This window comes from Scyliorhinus torazame, chromosome 31 (genome assembly GCF_047496885.1).
Source record: "Scyliorhinus torazame isolate Kashiwa2021f chromosome 31, sScyTor2.1, whole genome shotgun sequence".
Lineage (NCBI taxonomy): Eukaryota > Metazoa > Chordata > Chondrichthyes > Carcharhiniformes > Scyliorhinidae > Scyliorhinus > Scyliorhinus torazame.
The window spans coordinates 12,912,220-12,930,381 of record NC_092737.1 but is presented as its reverse complement, the minus strand read 5'-3'; positions in this window follow the sequence as shown (position 1 = coordinate 12,930,381).

The window sequence follows — 18,162 nt, the reverse complement described above, 5'->3', positions numbered from 1 at the left end:
GAGGGAAGGAGAGAGTTAGGGAAGGAGAGAGGTAGGGAGGGAAGGCGAGAGGGAGGGAGGGATGGAAGGTAGGGAAGGAGGGAGGGCGTGAAGGAGGGACGGAGGGAAGGAGAGAGTTAGGGAAGGAGAGAGGTAGGGAGGGAAGGCGAGAGGTAGGGAGGGAGGGAAGGAGAGAGGGAGGGAAGGAGGGAGGGAGGGAGAGAAGGATGGAGGGAAGGAGATAGGGAGGGAAAGAGAGAGGGAGGGAGGGAAGGAGGGACAGAGGGAAGGAGAGAGTTAGGGAAGGAGAGAGGTAGGGAGGGAGGTAGGGAAGGATGGAGGGAAGGAGATAGGGAGGGAGAGAGGGAGGGAGGGAAGGAGAGAGTTAGGGATGGAGAGAGGTAGGGAGGGAAGGCGAGAGGTAGAGAAGGAGGGAGGGAGGGAAGGAGGGACGGAGGGAAGGAGAGAGTTAGGGAAGGAGAGAGGTAGGGGAGGGAGGGAGGGAAGGAGAGAGGTAGGGAAGGAGGGAGGGAGGGAGAGAAGGATGGAGGGAAGGAGATAGGGAGGGAGGGAGGGAGGGAAGGAGGGATAGAGGGAAGGAGAGAGTTAGGGAAGGAGAGAGGTAGGGAGGGAAGGCGAGAGGTAGGGAGGGAGGGAGGGAGAGAAGGATGGAGGGAAGGAGATAGGGAGGGAAAGAGAGAGGGAGGGAGGGAGGGAAGGAGGGACAGAGGGAAGGAGAGAGTTAGGGAAGGAGAGAGGTAGGGAGGGAGGGAGAGAAGGATGGAGGGAAGGAGATAGGGAGGGAGAGAGGGAGGGAGGGAAGGAGGGACAGAGGGAAGGAGAGAGTTAGGGATGGAGAGATGTAGGGAGGGAAGGCGAGAGGTAGGGAAGGAGAGAGGGAGGGAAGGAGGGAGGGAGGGAAGGAGGGAGGGAAGGAGTGAGGGAGGGAGTGAAGGAGAGAGGGAGGGGTGGAGGGAGGGAAGGAGAGAGGGAAGGAGAGAGGGAAGAAGAGAGGGAGGGAAGGAGTGAGGGGGGAGGAGGGAGGGAAGGAGAGAGGGAAGGAGAGAGGGAGGGAAGGAGAGAGGGAAGGAGAGAGGGAGGGAAGGAGAGAGGGAGGGAAGGAGAGAGGGAGGGAGGCAGTGGAAGGATTTGAAAACCAGGATGAGAGTTTTAAGAGCAAGGCGTTGCTCAGCCAGGAAGCCCCTGTGGCTCATCGAGCACAGGGGGTGGGAGGGTAACGGAACCTGGTGCCAGGTGAGACAAGGGCCGCAGAGCTTCAGGGTGACGTTACATTTAGGGGATTGGGGGAAAGGGGGGGGCGGGAATGTGGGAGAGAAGCCAGGGCTGTGTCGGAATAGCCGAGCCTCGATTTAGCCGAGGCAGGAATGAGGGTATCAGCAGCAGATAGTCTGAGAGAGGGGCAATATCGGGGGACAATACAGAGGTCGAAAGCTGTTGACGCCAATATGAAGGCGCAATGCCTCCTCTCACCATCAAACATGGCACCAGGCTTAACCTCAGGCTTGGAGACGGTGGCGAGGGAACTGAGTTTGTAACAAAACAATGGCTTCAATTTTCCCAATATCTGATTGGAGGAAGTTGATTCTCACCCAGACCTGGGTGCCGGGTAGGCATTCCGAAGATTTCGCAGCAGTGAAGGAGCTGGTGGTGAGCTCAGACAGGTGTCTGCCGCTTGCACAGTTCTACGTGGCACCTTTGGGTGTCGCAGTGAGCTCAGCGTCCCTGCCCCTGAGGCAGGAGCTCCTGGTTCAATTCTCACCCCAGGGCTTGATGGCCAAGGAATGTGCGTGTGGAACGGGGCCAGAACAGATCGAGTATCACCCTGCAAATCCTTCCAAAACAGAGGTGGTAAGAGAGGGAGAGAGCACAGCCTGGCGGTAGAAAGATGTGCAGATCAGATGGATTGGCCATGATAAACTGCCCCCTAGTGTCCAGGGACAACGTAGATTATAATATTGAATTTACAGTGCAGAAGGAGGCCATTCAGCCCATCGATTCTGCACCGGCCCTTGGAAAGAGCACCCTGTAGCATGGTCAATATGACACGAGGCAGGTTAAGGTAATGTCAATTGAAGGCTTTATTAAGCAGAACTTTATCCCCAGCAGCGTGGTTACAGAATGCAGCTGCTGAGGGAAATGGAGGGAAAAACTGGGTTCTTATACCGGCATTTCTGGGTGGAGTCCAGTAGGTGGCAGATCATATCAGGACCTGGCATCCCTCCACCAATAGCCTGTCGACACGTGGTGTACCGTATTACCCCTAATACATACCACCACACACCCTATCCAAGCCCACACCGCCACCCTATCCCCGTCACCCCGCCCCACCTTTTTTTGGACACTAAGGGGCAATTTATCACAGCCAATCCACCTAACCTGCACATCTTTGGACTGTGGGAGGAAACCGGAGCACCCGGAGGAAGCCCACGCAGACGTAGGGAGAACGTGCAGACTCCGCACAGACAGTGACCCAAGCCGGGAATCGAACCCGGTTCAAATCCCATCATGGAATTTAAGCTCAATAAAATATCTGGAATTAAAGATGACCATGAAACTATTGTCGACATTGTCACCAATGTCCTTTAGGGAAGGAAATCTGCCGTCCTTACCTGGTCTGGCCTCCATGTGACTCCTGGCCATTCAGCCCATCGACTCTGTGCAGGTATTTGTGCCCCATACAAATCTCCTCCCACCCACCATAATATCATTCTATCATTATATCCCGTTCCGTTCTAACTCTCGATGATAATAGAAAATTATGCTGCCTCTGTCCTGTAAATACATGTTCACAATTGTAAAACCGACAAATGATCTTCAGGATGTGGGCCTCGCTGGCTCGGGCACCATTCATTGCCCATCTCTTGAGAGGGGGGTGGGTGAGCCGCCATCTTGAACCCGCTGCAGTCCCGTGTGATGTAGGTACACCCACAGCGCTGTTAGGGAGGGAGTTCCAGGATTTTGCCCCCAGCGACAGTGAAGGAACGGTCGACCTCTTTCCCAGTCGGGGCGGTGAGTGACGCGAAGGCAGTGGACACGCAACACCCTGACCTGGAAACTCGGCGCTGCTCCAGGGTTGCAATCCACAGCTTCACCACACGGCCCGCGGGGGCTTTGAGGGGACGCGTCACCATGACCACCTCACAGGGTGGGGTGGGCAATTTCCAGTCCTGACGATTGTCACGGATGCAGGAATTTCAGATATATTGTGATAGGTATTTGGTGCAGTAAGGGTTAGAAATCTGGGCGAGCGTGTGTTTGGCCGCTGCAGTCATGTTTTTTCTTTAATCCTGGTTCACAAGACAAACAGATGCTTTTGCTGCAAGGGATAAATAAAGCAATCTAAAAGTTCGGCTAATGGAATTTTGTTTATATAAAGAAGGTTCCCTGAGGAATAGATAATTAGAGACATCGGGCTGGATTCTCCGTCCCACCATTACAGATTTCTGGTGCGGCGCGCCCCCCGGGATTCTCCGTTTCGCCAGCCGGCCAATGGGCTTTCCCATTGTGGGGCAGCCCCACGCTGTCAGGAAACCCCCAGGCGCCGGCAAAACGGAGAATCCCGACAGCGGAGAACCCAGCCCATCGTGTTTGGCCTCAGTGAGATGATGTAGTTGACGGGAGGAGCCAGGGGCTGAAGCAGTCAGCTGTGGGGAGACTGTGCAAACTCCACGCGGACAGTGATTTGGGGCCGGGATGGAACCCAGGTCCCCGACAGCCGTGCTAACCACTGCGTCACCGTGCCATCCTTAGTTACAAATATTTTTGCCCATGAACAGACCAGCAGTTTCTGGGAAGGCTGGCAGGTTAAACAGTAGTTAGACACAGGCAAGAATCTGCTGGCTGGTTTCCTGAAGGATCTCTCTCTCTCTCTCTCAAACCAAGACATCTCTTTACATGATTGTTCCTCGGTTGGCTAACTGTATTTAAAAGTGGATTTTGACCAGAGATGGGTTTTGCTTGAGTGGCGATAAAAGACAGCAGATCGGATTTAGTGTTTTACTGTTATTGTTAAGCATTGTTCAGGGGTAATTGTCAGCTATTTTCTTTATGGTGTTGAAGTTATTTTAATACTGTGTTAGTAATAAAGTTTGTTCCAATATACCGTATCCCTATTTGTGCGCGGAATCATTCCTGAATCGAAGAATCCTTTCCTCTCGGTCTTACAAATTCAATAATATATTAGGCTTTCTCTCTGGTATCCTAGCAACTGTTGGGGTTTGTGTTGTGGAGATTCTGCGAGCCAGTCTTGTAATCCAACGAGATCAATATGTCCACTCCACCCCCACCCCCCCCCCCCTCCTCCAGCCCGTGGGAAACGCTTCACTTTGTGACTTACCAACGCGGGAATAGAGCGCCAGAAATCCAGTGAACGGTTTGGCTTTGGAACCCTGTGACGTGAACAAAACCCTCAGTGTGTTGCTGGTGGAGTAGTATTCATGTAGTCCCGAATCGCTCCCATCATCTTCCCATCCCCCGCACAGCTTGGCTAGCTGCTCGCCTGCTGACAGGATCTGGTGTTAAAAACCACGGCGTCAACAACAATCATGGCATGAGCGGGTCACGGGCTGGGAATTCCGCACTGAGTAATTCACCTCAAAGCAGTCGTCCGCTGGAAGCCTTGACGCCCGACGGTCTTGCTAGGTTATTGATTTCGTGATCCATTGATATATTCATGGTTTTGGGGACTGGTTGATCGCATAGATGGAAAGGTGAACTGATAGTGACGTTTGAGGGGCATCTTGACAAGTACATGAACAGGATGGGAATAGAGGGATACGGACCCCGGAAGTGTATAAGATTTTAGTTTAGACGGGCAGCATGGTCGGCACAGGCTTGGGGGGGGGGGGGTGCGAAGGGCCTGTTCCTGTGCTGTACTTTTATTGTTCTTTGTCACAGTCATTGTCTCAACTATTGAACTTTGGTATCATGTCCGCAGAAGTATTGTTTCAGCGAATGTTTCATGTAATGAATTGACTACAATATAATGTATCAGTGAACGGTTCATAAAATTAAAAGAATATTGTGTTCAGTGCACTTAGTAATAGGAATGTATCAATTAATTAGTTACATCAAGGTCCATGGTCAGCAGTGGTGTGGGAAACCTATTCTCACGCCATTGCCTTGAAATACCCTGATGGACATCAGTAAATCTTAAGTAATGGCCAATGTTTGATTAATAAATCGTCCTCTATGTAACGTACATCTATGGGCAGTACGGTAGCACAGTGGTTTAGCACTGTTGCCTCACAGCACCAGGGGCCCGGGATCGATTCCCGGCTTGGGTCACTATCTGTGCGGAGTCTGCACGTTCTCCCCCGTGTCTGCGTGGGTTTCCTCCGGGTGCTCCGGTTTCCTCCCACAAGTCCCGAAAGACGTGCTTGTTCGGTGAATTGGACATTCTGAATTCTCCCCCACCCCCCGTGTACCCGAACAGGCGCCGGAATGTGGCGACTAGGGGATTTTCACAGTAACTTCATTGCAGTGTAAATGTAAGCCGACTTGTGACAATAATAAAGATTATTATTTGAACAAAGCAGGAGGTCTCAGATGAGAATTAGAAACCAATGAGAGTAAATGATGGATTAGACCATAGATAAGAATACCCTTAAAAGTAGGACCTTGTGGTCAAAGTTTCATTCCTGAATTTCTGCCTTCCTGAATTCTCGAATCATCTATTTGTTCGTGATTTCTTTCTACTTTAACGTTTAATGCTTTTTTTGCCATGTGTTTGACCCTTGTATGTTGTCATGTGAGAGTACCTTTAAGAAATGGGTGTTTAAGAAATGTACCTTTAAGAAAAAGGTGTTTAAGAAATGTACCTTTAAGAAATGGATGTTTAAGAAATGCATCTTTAAGAAATGGGTGTTTATCGGTGATGTCAGAGCGTGGGTGGAGCTGGGTTGTCTGTCAGCTTTTTACTTTTGTTTTAGGCTGTTTGCTGCAGCGTGTGTTTTAGTTTTGTTTTCAGTGTTGGAGCTGAAGCCAGCCAGAGCAGCTGCACTGTTGATCTCTCTGCCATGAAAAGACTATCTCTTGATCATTTGGTGAATTCAGAATTATAAATGTTCTCAGTAGTGAATGTAAACCGAATGTGCTTCTGTTAAAAGGTGTTTCTTTTGTCTTCTGGATGTTGTTTGGGAAGTTATTAAGGATTACTTAGTGTTGTATTCTTTGGGGGTTGTATTTGAATTAATGTTGCTAAGATGTTCACTGTATGTTTTAAAAAGGTTAACTTGAGTTCATAGAATAAACATTGTTTTGCCTTAAAAAATACTTTTCCATTTCTGCTGTCCCACACCTGTAGAGTGGGCCGTGTGCTCCCCATACCACAATCTAGTAAAAGTTGTGGGCCAGGTGAACTCCATGATACACTTTGGGATTCTCTAAACCCTCGCCCATAACACTGTATTGTTTGATATTTTGTTTCTAAATATTGATTCAGTTCTTATTCAAGTGTATTCAAGTGAATAATTAGCAATAAAGTTGTATTTTTGACACCCCCAATCAACCGGACTATCTACTCTCAATAGAAGATAAAATAAGAGATTCTACACCGTACGAAAGACAGCATCTCCGATAGTGCCGCCCTCCCTCACTACCAGCATTGGGAGCGTCCGCCTTGGTTTTTTACACCCAGTTCTCTGAAGTGTGACTCGGAACCCACAAGACCTCTGACTCAGAGGCGGGAGTGCTGACCTGGACATCTAGCCCATGTTTCTGAACCCTGTGCATCGGTTCAGGGTCTATTTCCTGAGCTGCAAGTCATTCTACCCCGCAGGTTTAATATATCCCAATACTTCTACGGACATGACACCAAAGTTCAATCAATCACCAGCCAGATCACGAAGGTGCATCGGAGTACTCCTCCTCCTAGAACTGTAGCAGACCATCTATGCTTGTGTTTATAAACCACAAGAGCCTCCCCCTCCCACCTTATTCTCCTCCCACTTCACCAGGGGATTTGGGAAGATTTGTTCGAGGTGTACAAGACTCTGACAGGTTCAGATCAGGCAGACATCGGAAAGCCGTTCCCGGTATCCCGATGGGACAAGAATTGAGGAGCACAAGTGGATGTGTATTTTTGGCAAGACATGCAGGTAATGCGTGGAAGATTTGTGTTCCGCAGAAAGCGATAATGACGCGGAACTTGGCACCTCTGACCCTGGTGATTTCAAAAGGAAATTGGTTGGGCGTATGAGGGGCGTAAGACCTAGGGATAAGGGAATAGAATGACGGGGCTACCGGGGGGGGTGGGACTGATTGGTCGCCGCATTATAGGAAGGATGTGGAAACATTGGAAAGGGTGCAGAGGAGATTTACCAGAATGCTGCCTGGTATGGAGGGAAGATCTTATGTGGAAAGGCTGAGGGACTTGAGGCTGTTTTCGTTAGAGAGAAGAAGGTTAAGAGGTGACTTAATTGAGGCATACAAGATGGTCAGAGGATTGGATAGGGTGGACAGTGAGAGCCTTTTTCCTCGGATGGTGATGTCTAGCACGAGGGGACATAGCTTTAAATTGAGGGGAGATAGATATAGGACAGATGTCAGAGGTAGGTTCTTTACTCAGAGAGTAGTAAGGGCGTGGAATGCCCTGCCTGCAACAGTAGAGGACTCGCCAACACTAAGGGCATTCAAATGGTCATTGGGTAGACATATGGACGATAAGGGAATAGTGTAGATGGACTTTAGAGTGGTTTCACAGGTCGGCGCAACATCGAGGGCCGAAGGGCCTGTACTGCGCTGTAATGTTCTATGTTCTATGTTCTATGCTCCAAGCCAGCATGTCTTTGATGGGCTGAATGGCCTCGTACTGTGCTTTCACGGCTCTAGACCTTTCTATCCCCTCCTCCCTCATTTGTTTACCCCAGCATCCTTTCACAAAACGCGTGCCATTTCCCTCAACCACTCCCTGCGGGAGCGAGTTCCGCATCCCCCCCACTCTCTGGAGATTCTCCTGAATTCCCCAGTGGGTTTATTTGAGACCGGCGTGTATATTATAGAAAACAGGAGCATGAGAAGGCCAGTCTGTACGTCGACCTGATCAAACTTCGTGTTAATCTTTAACGCGCGACCTCCAGTTTCTCCGCCGTCCCAATACCTGTATGTGACTTGTTTTGCATCCTTCCGATCTTTCGATGTCAAAGTAGGGGAGATACATTTTGACGACATAACCTTCTGGTGCTGAGATCTCCCAGACTTCACTGCTGTTAGCTGGATACTGCAGAGGGTGGTTAGGGGAAAAGAATTCTCCGGAAGGTTGCTTCAGGTCAATGGTACAGCAGGCGGGAATCGCAAGGAACAACAGCAAAGGTGCCCTGTGGAACATCAGTCAGATGTCGCCTGTTAGGTTTGATCAAAGCAACGTGGCCAAAACACAGGAGGAACGCCATGAATAGTTCCATGCGAGCTGACAAAAATAGACAACTATAGCTTGCATTTATATAGCCGGTATAAAGCCACTGGGCAATTGTGTGAGTGTATGTTTGTGTGAGTGTGTGTTTGTGTGAGTCTCTGTGTTTGTGTGAGTCTGTGTTTGTGTGAGTCTCTGTGTTTGTGTGAGTCTGTGTTTGTTTGAGTGTGTGTTTGTGTGAGTCTGTGTTTGTGTGAGTCTGTGTTTGTGTGAGTCTGTGTTTGTGTGAGTGTGTGTTTGTGTGAGTCTGTGTTTGTGTGAGTCTGTGTTTGTGTGAGTCTCTGTGTTTGTGTGAGTGTGTGTTTGTGTGAGTCTGTGTTTGTGTGAGTCTCTGTGTTTGTGTGAGTGTGTGTTTGTGTGAGTCTCTGTGTTTGTGTGAGTCTGTGTTTGTGTGAGTGTGTGTTTGTGTGAGTCTCTGTGTTTGTGTGAGTCTGTGTTTGTGTGAGTGTGTGTTTGTGTGAGTCTGTGTTTGTGTGAGTGTGTGTTTGTGTGAGTCTCTGTGTTTGTGTGAGTCTGTGTTTGTGTGAGTGTGTGTTTGTGTGAGTCTGTGTTTGTGTGAGTCTCTGTGTTTGTGTGAGTTTGTGTTACTGAAGTGAGTCTGTGTTTGTGTGAGTCTGTGTTTGTGTGAGTCTGTGTTTGTGTGAGTCTCTGTGTTTGTGTGAGTCTGTGTTTGTGTGAGTCTCTGTGTTTGTGTGAGTGTGTGTTTGTGTGAGTCTCTGTGTTTGTGTGAGCGTGTGTTTGTGTGAGTCTGTGTTTGTGTGAGTGTGTGTTTGTGTGAGTCTGTGTTTGTGTGAGTGTGTGTTTGTGTGAGTCTGTGTTTGTGTGAGCCTGTGTTTGTGTGAGTGTGTGTTTGTGTGAGTCTGTGTTTGTGTGAGTCTGTGTTTGTGTGAGTGTGTGTTTGTGTGAGTCTGTGTTCGTGTGAGTCTGTGTTTGTGTGAGTCTCTGTGTTTGTGTGAGTCTGTGTTTGTGTGAGTGTGCGTTTGTGTGAGTCTGTGTTTGTGTGAGTCTCTGTGTTTGTGTGAGTGTGTGTTTGTGTGAGTCTCTGTGTTTGTGTGAGTCTGTGTTTGTGTGAGTGTGTGTTTGTGTGAGTCTGTGTTTGTGTGAGTCTGTGTTTGTGTGAGTGTGTGTTTGTGTGAGTCTGTGTTTGTGTGAGTCTGTGTTTGTGTGAGTCTCTGTGTTTGTGTGAGTCTGTGTTTGTGTGAGTCTGTGTTTGTGTGAGTCTCTGTGTTTGTGTGAGTGTGTGTTTGTGTGAGTCTCTGTGTTTGTGTGAGTCTGTGTTTGTGTGAGTGTGTGTTTGTGTGAGTCTCTGTGTTTGTGTGAGTCTGTGTTTGTGTGAGTGTGTGTTTGTGTGAGTCTGTGTTTGTGTGAGTGTGTGTGAGTCTCTGTGTTTGTGTGAGTCTGTGTTTGTGTGAGTGTGTGTTTGTGTGAGTCTGTGTTTGTGTGAGTCTGTGTTTGTGTGAGTCTCTGTGTTTGTGTGAGTCTGTGTTTGTGTGAGTGTGTGTTTGTGTGAGTCTGTGTTTGTGTGAGTCTCTGTGTTTGTGTGAGTTTGTGTTACTGAAGTGAGTCTGTGTTTGTGTGAGTCTGTGTTTGTGTGAGTCTGTGTTTGTGTGAGTCTCTGTGTTTGTGTGAGTCTGTGTTTGTGTGAGTCTCTGTGTTTGTGTGAGAGTGTGTTTGTGTGAGTCTCTGTGTTTGTGTGAGTCTCTGTGTTGTGTGAGTTTGTGTTACTGAAGTGAGTCTGTTTTTGTGTGAGTCTGTGTGTTTGTGTGAGTCTGTGTTTTTGTGAGTCTGTGTTTGTGTGAGTTTGTGTTTGTGTGAGTCTGTGTTTGTGTGAGTGTGTGTTTGTGTGAGTCTGTGTTTGTGTGAGTGTGTGTTTGTGTGAGTCTGTGTTTGTGTGAGTCTGTGTTTGTGTGAGTGTGTGTTTGTGTGAGTGTGTGTTTGTGTGAGTCTGTGTTTGTGTGAGTGTGTGTTTGTGTGAGTCTGTGTTTGTGTGAGTCTGTGTTTGTGTAAGTCTGTGTTTGTGTGAGTGTGTGTTTGTGTGAGTCTGTGTTTGTGTGAGTATGTGTTTGTGTGGGTCTGCGTTTGTGTGATTATGTGTTTGTGTGGGTCTGCGTTTGTGTGAGTATGTGTTTGTGTGGGTCTGCGTTTGTGTCAGTCTCTGTGTTGTGTGAGTTTGTGTCTTTGAAGTGAGTCTGTGTTTGTGTGAGTCAGTGTTGGTGTGAGTTTGTGTTTGTGTGAGTCTGTGTTTGTGTGAGTCTGTGTTTGTGTGAGTCTGTGTTTGTGTGAGTCTGTGTTTGTGTGAGTTTGTGTGTTTGTGTTTGTGTGAGTCTGTGTTTGTGTGAGTCTCTGGGCGGGAATCTCTGATTGTGAGATTGTGCGATTGTGGGATCTTGCTGTGTACAGACGGCCTGCGTTTCGTCAGCGGCTCTGCTTCGAAATCTACCTCACCGGCGGGAAAGTGCTGGAAAGTCCGGAGGTCGGTGGAAAAACATGACGTTAAAAACGCAACCTTTTTAAAAAGGTTGCCGAGCGAATGGTCATCTTTTATTGCCTGCCTCACCGCGCCAGGGTCCCGGGATCGAGTCCCGGCTTGGGTCACTGCCTGTGCGGAGTCTGCACGTTCTCGCCGTGTCTGCGCGGGTTTCCTCCGGGTGCTCCGGATTCCTCCCACAGTCCCGAAAGACGTGCTGTTGGGTGAATTGGACATTCTGAATTCTCCCTCAGTGTACCCGAACAGGCGCCGGAATGTGGCGACGAGGGGATTTTCACAGTAACGTCATTGCAGTGTTAATGTAAGCCGACTTGTGACAATAAAGATCATTATTATCATTAGATGAGCGCCATATTTCAATTTAAATAAAATCACAGACTTCCTGAGCTCAAGACCCGTTAAGCGTTCATTAGGTTGAGGGTTGCTTTCAAACTTACCACATGTTTCCCTCATCACAGGTTCTGCCGGGGTGAAGGATTAACTTATTCAAGACTGAGTTTTGTACTTTCCCCGCTCTCGCAATATTTACTCTGCCTCCAGTAAACAGACTCCTCCGTGACCACATTCAACCTCCGCAGCTCCTCCTCTTGCTCTCCAGCTTCCTGGTTATAAATGAGAGATATTTCTGCACCGATAGTGTTTGCTCATTTACACCCCCCTCCCCCTCCTTACTCCACCCCTTCGCCCCCAATGTTCGCTGCTCTCCCCTGAAGTCAGCACTATCGTCAGTGATTGGAAACCCCCTTTGGCAAGCGGCACGGCAGCTTAGCGGTTAGCACTGCTGCCTCAGGGCACCAGGGCCCCGGGTTCGATTCTGGCCTCGGGTCACCGTCCGTGCGGAGTCTGCACGTTCTCCCCCGTGTCCGCGTGGGTTTCCTCCGGGTGCTCCGGTTTCCTCCCGCAGTCCAAAGATGTGCAGGTTAGGAGGATTGGCCGTGCTAAATTGCCCCTTAGTGTCCAAAGGTTAGGTAGGGAAAGGGCGGGGAATTGTGTCCAAGTAGGGTGTCATTTTGGAGAGTCAGTACAGACGCGATGGGCCACCTTCTGCACTGCCAGATTCTGTGGAAAGGAGAACAGAGAGAGTGATAAAGAGAGAAATGAAAATCGAATGAAACAGGGACACTCAGATGTAAAGCAATGAGAAGGTTAAGATAGATGGTTAGCAGAAGGATGTTGATCAATACTTAGATGGATTGATTCAGTCTTGAATCTTCCAGTGCCAGGGTGCCACAAAGGACTGCTAGGGTTCCAGGCTGGCAGTGTCCAGGTGCCAGGGGGGGATGCCAGGGCATCACCCTGCCCTGTCCCCCCCGCCCAACCCCACCGAGATGCCATCATGTACGGTCCACATTTGTGGAAAGCGGTGCTAAACGGCGCCCAGTCGAGGCCCCGCAGTCACAGCCCTGGAGCTGGATTCTCCGCTCCCGACGGGCCGAGTTCCCGACGGTGTGGTTCTAACCACGCATGGCCGGTCGGGACTCTCGCGCGGCGGCTGCGGGCTCAGACCACGGCCGCCCTGGTTGGAGGGGGGGGGGGCGGGGGGGATCGAGCACCGGGTGGGGCCTTACGGGCGGGGCAGCAATTGGGCCGGTCCGATGCAGCGGCGCGCGGCCGGACCAGGGGGGGCCTAGATTGTTCATGTTGGTCTGCGGTCTGAGTCCACCAAGGCGCTTGGCGCGTCAGCTGGAGGCCACTGCCGTGTGCATACGCGGATTCGGAACCGGAAATGCGGGAGCTCATGTCCGCAGCCAAAGCTGCGTGGAGCTCCCCGCGTCCCTGCTAACCCACTGCAGGTAAGTGAATCGCTCTTTATCTTTTGCAGGAACCTGGGGAGTGAAACTCCTGCGTTTGTACGCCGGCGAGAGGACATAGCCCCATTTTGGGAGAATCCAACCCCTTGTCTCCCAGGAGCAGGCTGAAATCGGATTCTGGGTATTTCAACAAGTCGAATGGTTTATTTAAATAAACTGATCTGGATCACGCCCAGCGATCTCATTTTTACGGTGCCTTAATTACCCTTTTGTAGCCACAGTATCTGCCTGTCTTTTAAACCAGAATTTTTCTAAAAACCTTACTTTTGTTCTTTTTTATAAATTTAGAGCACCCAGTTCATCTTTTCCAATTAAGGGGCAATTTAGCGTGGCAAATCCACCTAGCCTGCATATCTTTGGGGGAGATTTTCCAGCATTTTCTCTTTCGTTTCTGCATATCTTTGGGTTGTGGGGGCGAAACCCACGCAGACACAGGGTGAACGTGCAAACTCCACACAGACAGTGACCCAGAATCGAACCTAGGACCTTGGCGCCGTGAGGCAGCAGAGCTAACCCATTGCTCTTAAGTTCCTTACTGACGCAGATTTACACACACACGCTAACCCGGGCTTTGAACCGTTACTGAACCAGATACACAATATCTACCTGAAATTCCGACATTTAACTACATTTGCTCCACATTCCTGCTCTCAAAAGCTGTCAACATTTTACATGATAGCCTTGAAATACAATCTGCAAAGTCGGATACAGTTACCACTCACAGAGTCACAGGGAGCTACACCACCAAAAGAGGCCCCTTCAGCCCATCCCACTGGCCATCAAGCCCATTTCCCAGCACTTGGTGCTTGGCCTTGTTTGCTGCGGAGTTCCAATCGCTCATCTAAATGCTTCTTAAATGTTCTGAGGGTTCCCGCCTCTCCCACCCTTTCAGGCAGCGAGTTCCAGACTCCCAGCATCCTCTGGGGGAAAAGGTTTTCCCTCAAATCCTCTCCAAATCTCCTGCCCTTGACCTTAAATCTCTGCCCCCTGGTTATTGACCCTCTACGAAGGGGGAAAGGTCCTTACCATCTACCCTATCTATGTCCCTCATAATTCCGTACGCGCCAGTGACAAACTCAGGCAATAGCCCATAAGACCATAAGACATAGGAGTGGAAGTAAGGCCATTCGGCCCATCGAGTCCACTCCACCATTCAATCGTGGCTCATTTCAACTCCATTTACCCGCTCTCTCTCCATGGCCCTTAATTCCTCGAGAAATCAAGAATTTATCAACTTCTGTCTTAAAGACATTCAACGTCCCGGCCTCCACCGCCCTCTGCGGCAATGAATTCCACAGACCCACCACTCTCTGGCTGAAGAAATTTCTCCTCATCTCTGTTCTAAAGTGACTCCTTTTTATTCTAAGGCTGTGCCCCCGGGTCCTAGTCTCCCCTGCTAATGGAAACAACTTCCCTACGTCCACCCTATCTAAGCCATTCATTATCTTGTAAGTTTCTATTAGATCTCCCCTCAACCTCCTAAACTCCAATGAATATAATCCCAGGATCCTCAGACGTTCATCGTATGTTAGGCCTACCATTCCTGGGATCATCCGGGTGAATCTCCGCTGGACCCGCTCCAGTGCCAGTATGTCCTTCCTGAGGTGTGGGGCCCAAAATTGCTCACAGTATTCTAAATGGGGCCTAACTAATGCTTTATAAAGCTTCAGAAGTACATCCCTGCTTTTATATTCCAAGCCTCTTGAGATAAATGATAACATTGCATTTGCTTTCTTAACTATGGACTCAACCTGCAAGTTTACCTTTAGAGAATCCTGGACTAGGACTCCCAAGTCCCTTTGCACTTCAGCATTATGAATTCTGTCACCGTTTAGAAAATAGTCCATGCCTCTATTCCTTTTTCCAAAGTGCAAGACCTCGCACTTGCCCACGTTGAATTTCATCAGCCATTTCTTGGACCACTCTGCTAAACTGTCTAAATCTTTCTCCACTCCCCCTCGCTAACAATTCCTTTCATTCTGCAGTAGAAGATTATCTGGAAATAAATCTGATTCAAAACAATGGTCTATTTTTCAGACTAGATTTCCCAAGCAATAATCTGACAAAATTATTCCCATTTCACGAGGAAAAGCTTTGTTAAAACTCCAGCAGGGTTCTTGAGTGCCCCCTGGTGGTCGAGTGATTGGGATTTATTGAGACTTTATTGAAATGTCGATTTGCGGGTGATTGGATTGGATTTTGTTTATTGTCACGTGTACCGAGGTACAGTGAAAAGTATTTTTTTTTTCTGCGAGCAGTTCAGCAGATCATTAAGTACATGGGAATAAAAGAAAATACAAAATAGGGAAACCAACATACACAATGTAACTACAAAAGCACTGGCATCGGATGAAGCATACAGGGTGTAGTGTTAATGAGGTCAGGCCATAGGGTCGTTTAGGAGCCTGGTGACAGCGGGGAAGAAGCTGTTTTTGAGTCTGTTCGTGCGTGTTCTCAGACTTCTGTATCTCCTGCCCGATGGAAGAGGTTGGAAGAGTGAGTAAGCCGGGTGGGAGGGATCTTTGATTATGCTGCCCGCTTTCCCCAGGCAGCGGGAGGTGTAGATGGAGTCAATGGATGGGAGGCAGGTTCGTGTGATGGACTGGGCGGTGTTCACGACTCTCTGAAGTTTCTTGCGGTCCTTGGCCGAGCAGTTGCCATACCAGGCTGTGATGCAGCCCGATAGGATGCTTTCTATGGTGCATCTGTAAAAGTTGGTAAGAGTCAATGTGGACATGCCGAATTTCCTTAGTTTCCTGAGGAAGTATAGGCGCTGTTGTGCTTTCTTGGTGGTAGCGTCGACGTGGGTGGACCAGGACAGATTTTTGGTGATGTGCACCCCTAGGAATTTGAAACTGCTAACCATCTCCACCTCGGCCCCGTTGATGCTGACAGGGGTGTGTACAGTACTTTGCTTCCTGAAGTCAATTACCAGCTCTTTAGTTTTGCTGGCATTGAGGGAGAGATTGTTGTCGCTACACAACTCCACTAGGTTCTCTATCTTCCTCCTGTATTCGGACTCATCGTTATTCGAGATCCGGCCCACTATGGTCGTATCGTCAGCAAACTTGTAGATGGAGTTGGAACCAAATTTTGCCACACAGTCAGTGCGTGTACAGGGAGTATAGTAAGGGGGCTACGTATGCAGCCTTGCGGGACACCGGTGTTGAGGACTATTGTGGAGGAGGTGTTGTTGTTCATTCTTACAGATTGTGGTCTGTGGGTCAGAAAGTCGAGGATCCAGTTGCAGAGGGAGGAGCCAAGTCCTAGGTTTTGGAGCTTTGATATGAGCTTGGCTGGGATTATGACTGATTAACTTACTTACCTTGCAGGTCAGCTGTTTAGTTCGGGAGTGAGAGCTGGGACCTTAGAAACAGCGCGGGAGCTGCGAGGCAGAGGGGACCGTTTAAAAGGTCGCTGCCTGGGGTGAGGTAAGTACTGATTAACTTACTTACCTTGCAGGTCAGCTGTTTAGTTCGGGAGTGAGAGCTGGGACCTTAGAAACAGCTCGGGAGCTGCGAGGCAGAGGGGACCGTTTAAAAGGTCGCTGCCTGGGGTGAGGTAAGTACTGATTAACAACTTACTTACCTTGCAGGCCAAGTCGATTTCAGCAGGAGCGGACAGTGCGGAAGTGATTTCTGGGAGGTAAGTCTCTCCTTTAAATTTTTTTTTTTTAAATTTTAGTGTTTAAGGTGGGAACAGGAAGTCGACCCGCGGACTTCTGGGAAGACCCTCACCAATAAATTCTGGTGGAGAGGAAACCCATTGGTGTGAGGTAAGTACCATATTTTATTATTGTTATTAATATTTTTTTTTATATAAAAATTTAATTTAGTTGTTAGCCAGATCTTGGTAGAAATTAGAGGGATGGCAGGGAAGGGAGTGCAATGTTCCTCCTGCAGGATGTTTGAGGTGAGGGATGCCGTTAGTGTCCCTGCTGATTTTACCTGCAGGAAGTGCTGCCATCTCCAGCTCCTCCAAGACCGAGTTAGGGAACTAGAGCTGGAGTTGGAAGAACTTCGGATCATTCGGGAGGCAGAGGGGATCATAGATAGCAGCTTCAGGGAATTAGTTACACCAAAGATTGGAGATAGATGGGTAACTGTAAGAGGGACTGGGAAAAAACAGTCAGTGCAGGGATCCCCTGCGGTCGTTCCCCTGAGAAACAAGTATACCGCTTTGGATACTTGTGGGGGGGGGGGGACTTACCAGGGGTAAGCCATGGGGTACGGGCCTCTGGCACGGAGTCTGTCCCTGTTGCTCAGAAGGGAAGGGGGGAGAGGAGCAGAGCATTAGTAATTGGGGACTCGATAGTCAGGGGCACAGATAGGAGATTTTGTGGGAGCGTGAGAGACTCACGTTTGGTATGTTGCCTCCCAGGTGCAAGGGTACGTGATGTCTCGGATCGTGTTTTCCGGGTTCTTAAGGGGGAGGGGGAGCAGCCCCAAGTCGTGGTCCACATTGGCACTAACGACATAGGTAGGAAAGGGGATAAGGATGTCAGGCAGGCTTTCAGGGAGCTAGGATGGAAGCTCAGAACTAGAACAAACAGAGTTGTTATCTCTGGGTTGTTGCCCGTGCCACGTGATAGTGAGATGAGGAATAGGGAGAGAGAGCAATTAAACACGTGGCTACAGGGATGGTGCAGGCGGGAGGGATTCAGATTTCTGGATAACTGGGGCTCTTTCTGGGGAAGGTGGGACCTCTACAGACAGGATGGTCTACATCTGAACCTGCGGGGCACAAATATCCTGGGGGGAAGATTTGTTAGTGCTCTTTGGGGGGGTTTAAACTAATGCAGCAAGGGCATGGGAACCTGGATTGTAGTTTTAAGGTAAGGGAGAATGAGAGTATAGAGGTCAGGAGCTCAGATTTGACGTCACAGGAGGGGGCCAGTGTTCAGGTAGGTGGTTTGAAGTGTGTCTACTTCAATGCCAGGAGTATACGAAATAAGGTAGGGGAACTGGCAGCATGGGTTGGTACCTGGGACTTCGATGTTTTGGCCATTTCGGAGACATGGATAGAGCAGGGACAGGAATGGATGTTGCAGGTTCCGGGGTTTAGGTGTTTTAGTAAGCTCAGAGAAGGAGGCAAAAGAGGGGGAGGTGTGGCGCTGCTAGTCAAGAGCAGTATTACGGTGGCGGAGAGGATGCTAGATGGGGACTCATCTTCCGAGGTAGTATGGGCTGAGGTTAGAAACATGAAAGGAGAGGTCACACTGTTGGGAGTCTTCTATAGGCCTCCAAATAGTTCTAGGGATGTAGAGGAAAGGATGGCGAGGATGATCCTGGATAAGAGCGAAAGTAACAGGGTAGTTATTATGGGAGACTTTAACTTTCCAAATATTGACTGGAAAAGATATAGTTTGAGTACATTAGATGGGTCGTTTTTTGTACAGTGTGTGCAGGAGGGTTTCCTGACACAGTTTGTTGACAGGCCAACAAGAGGCGAGG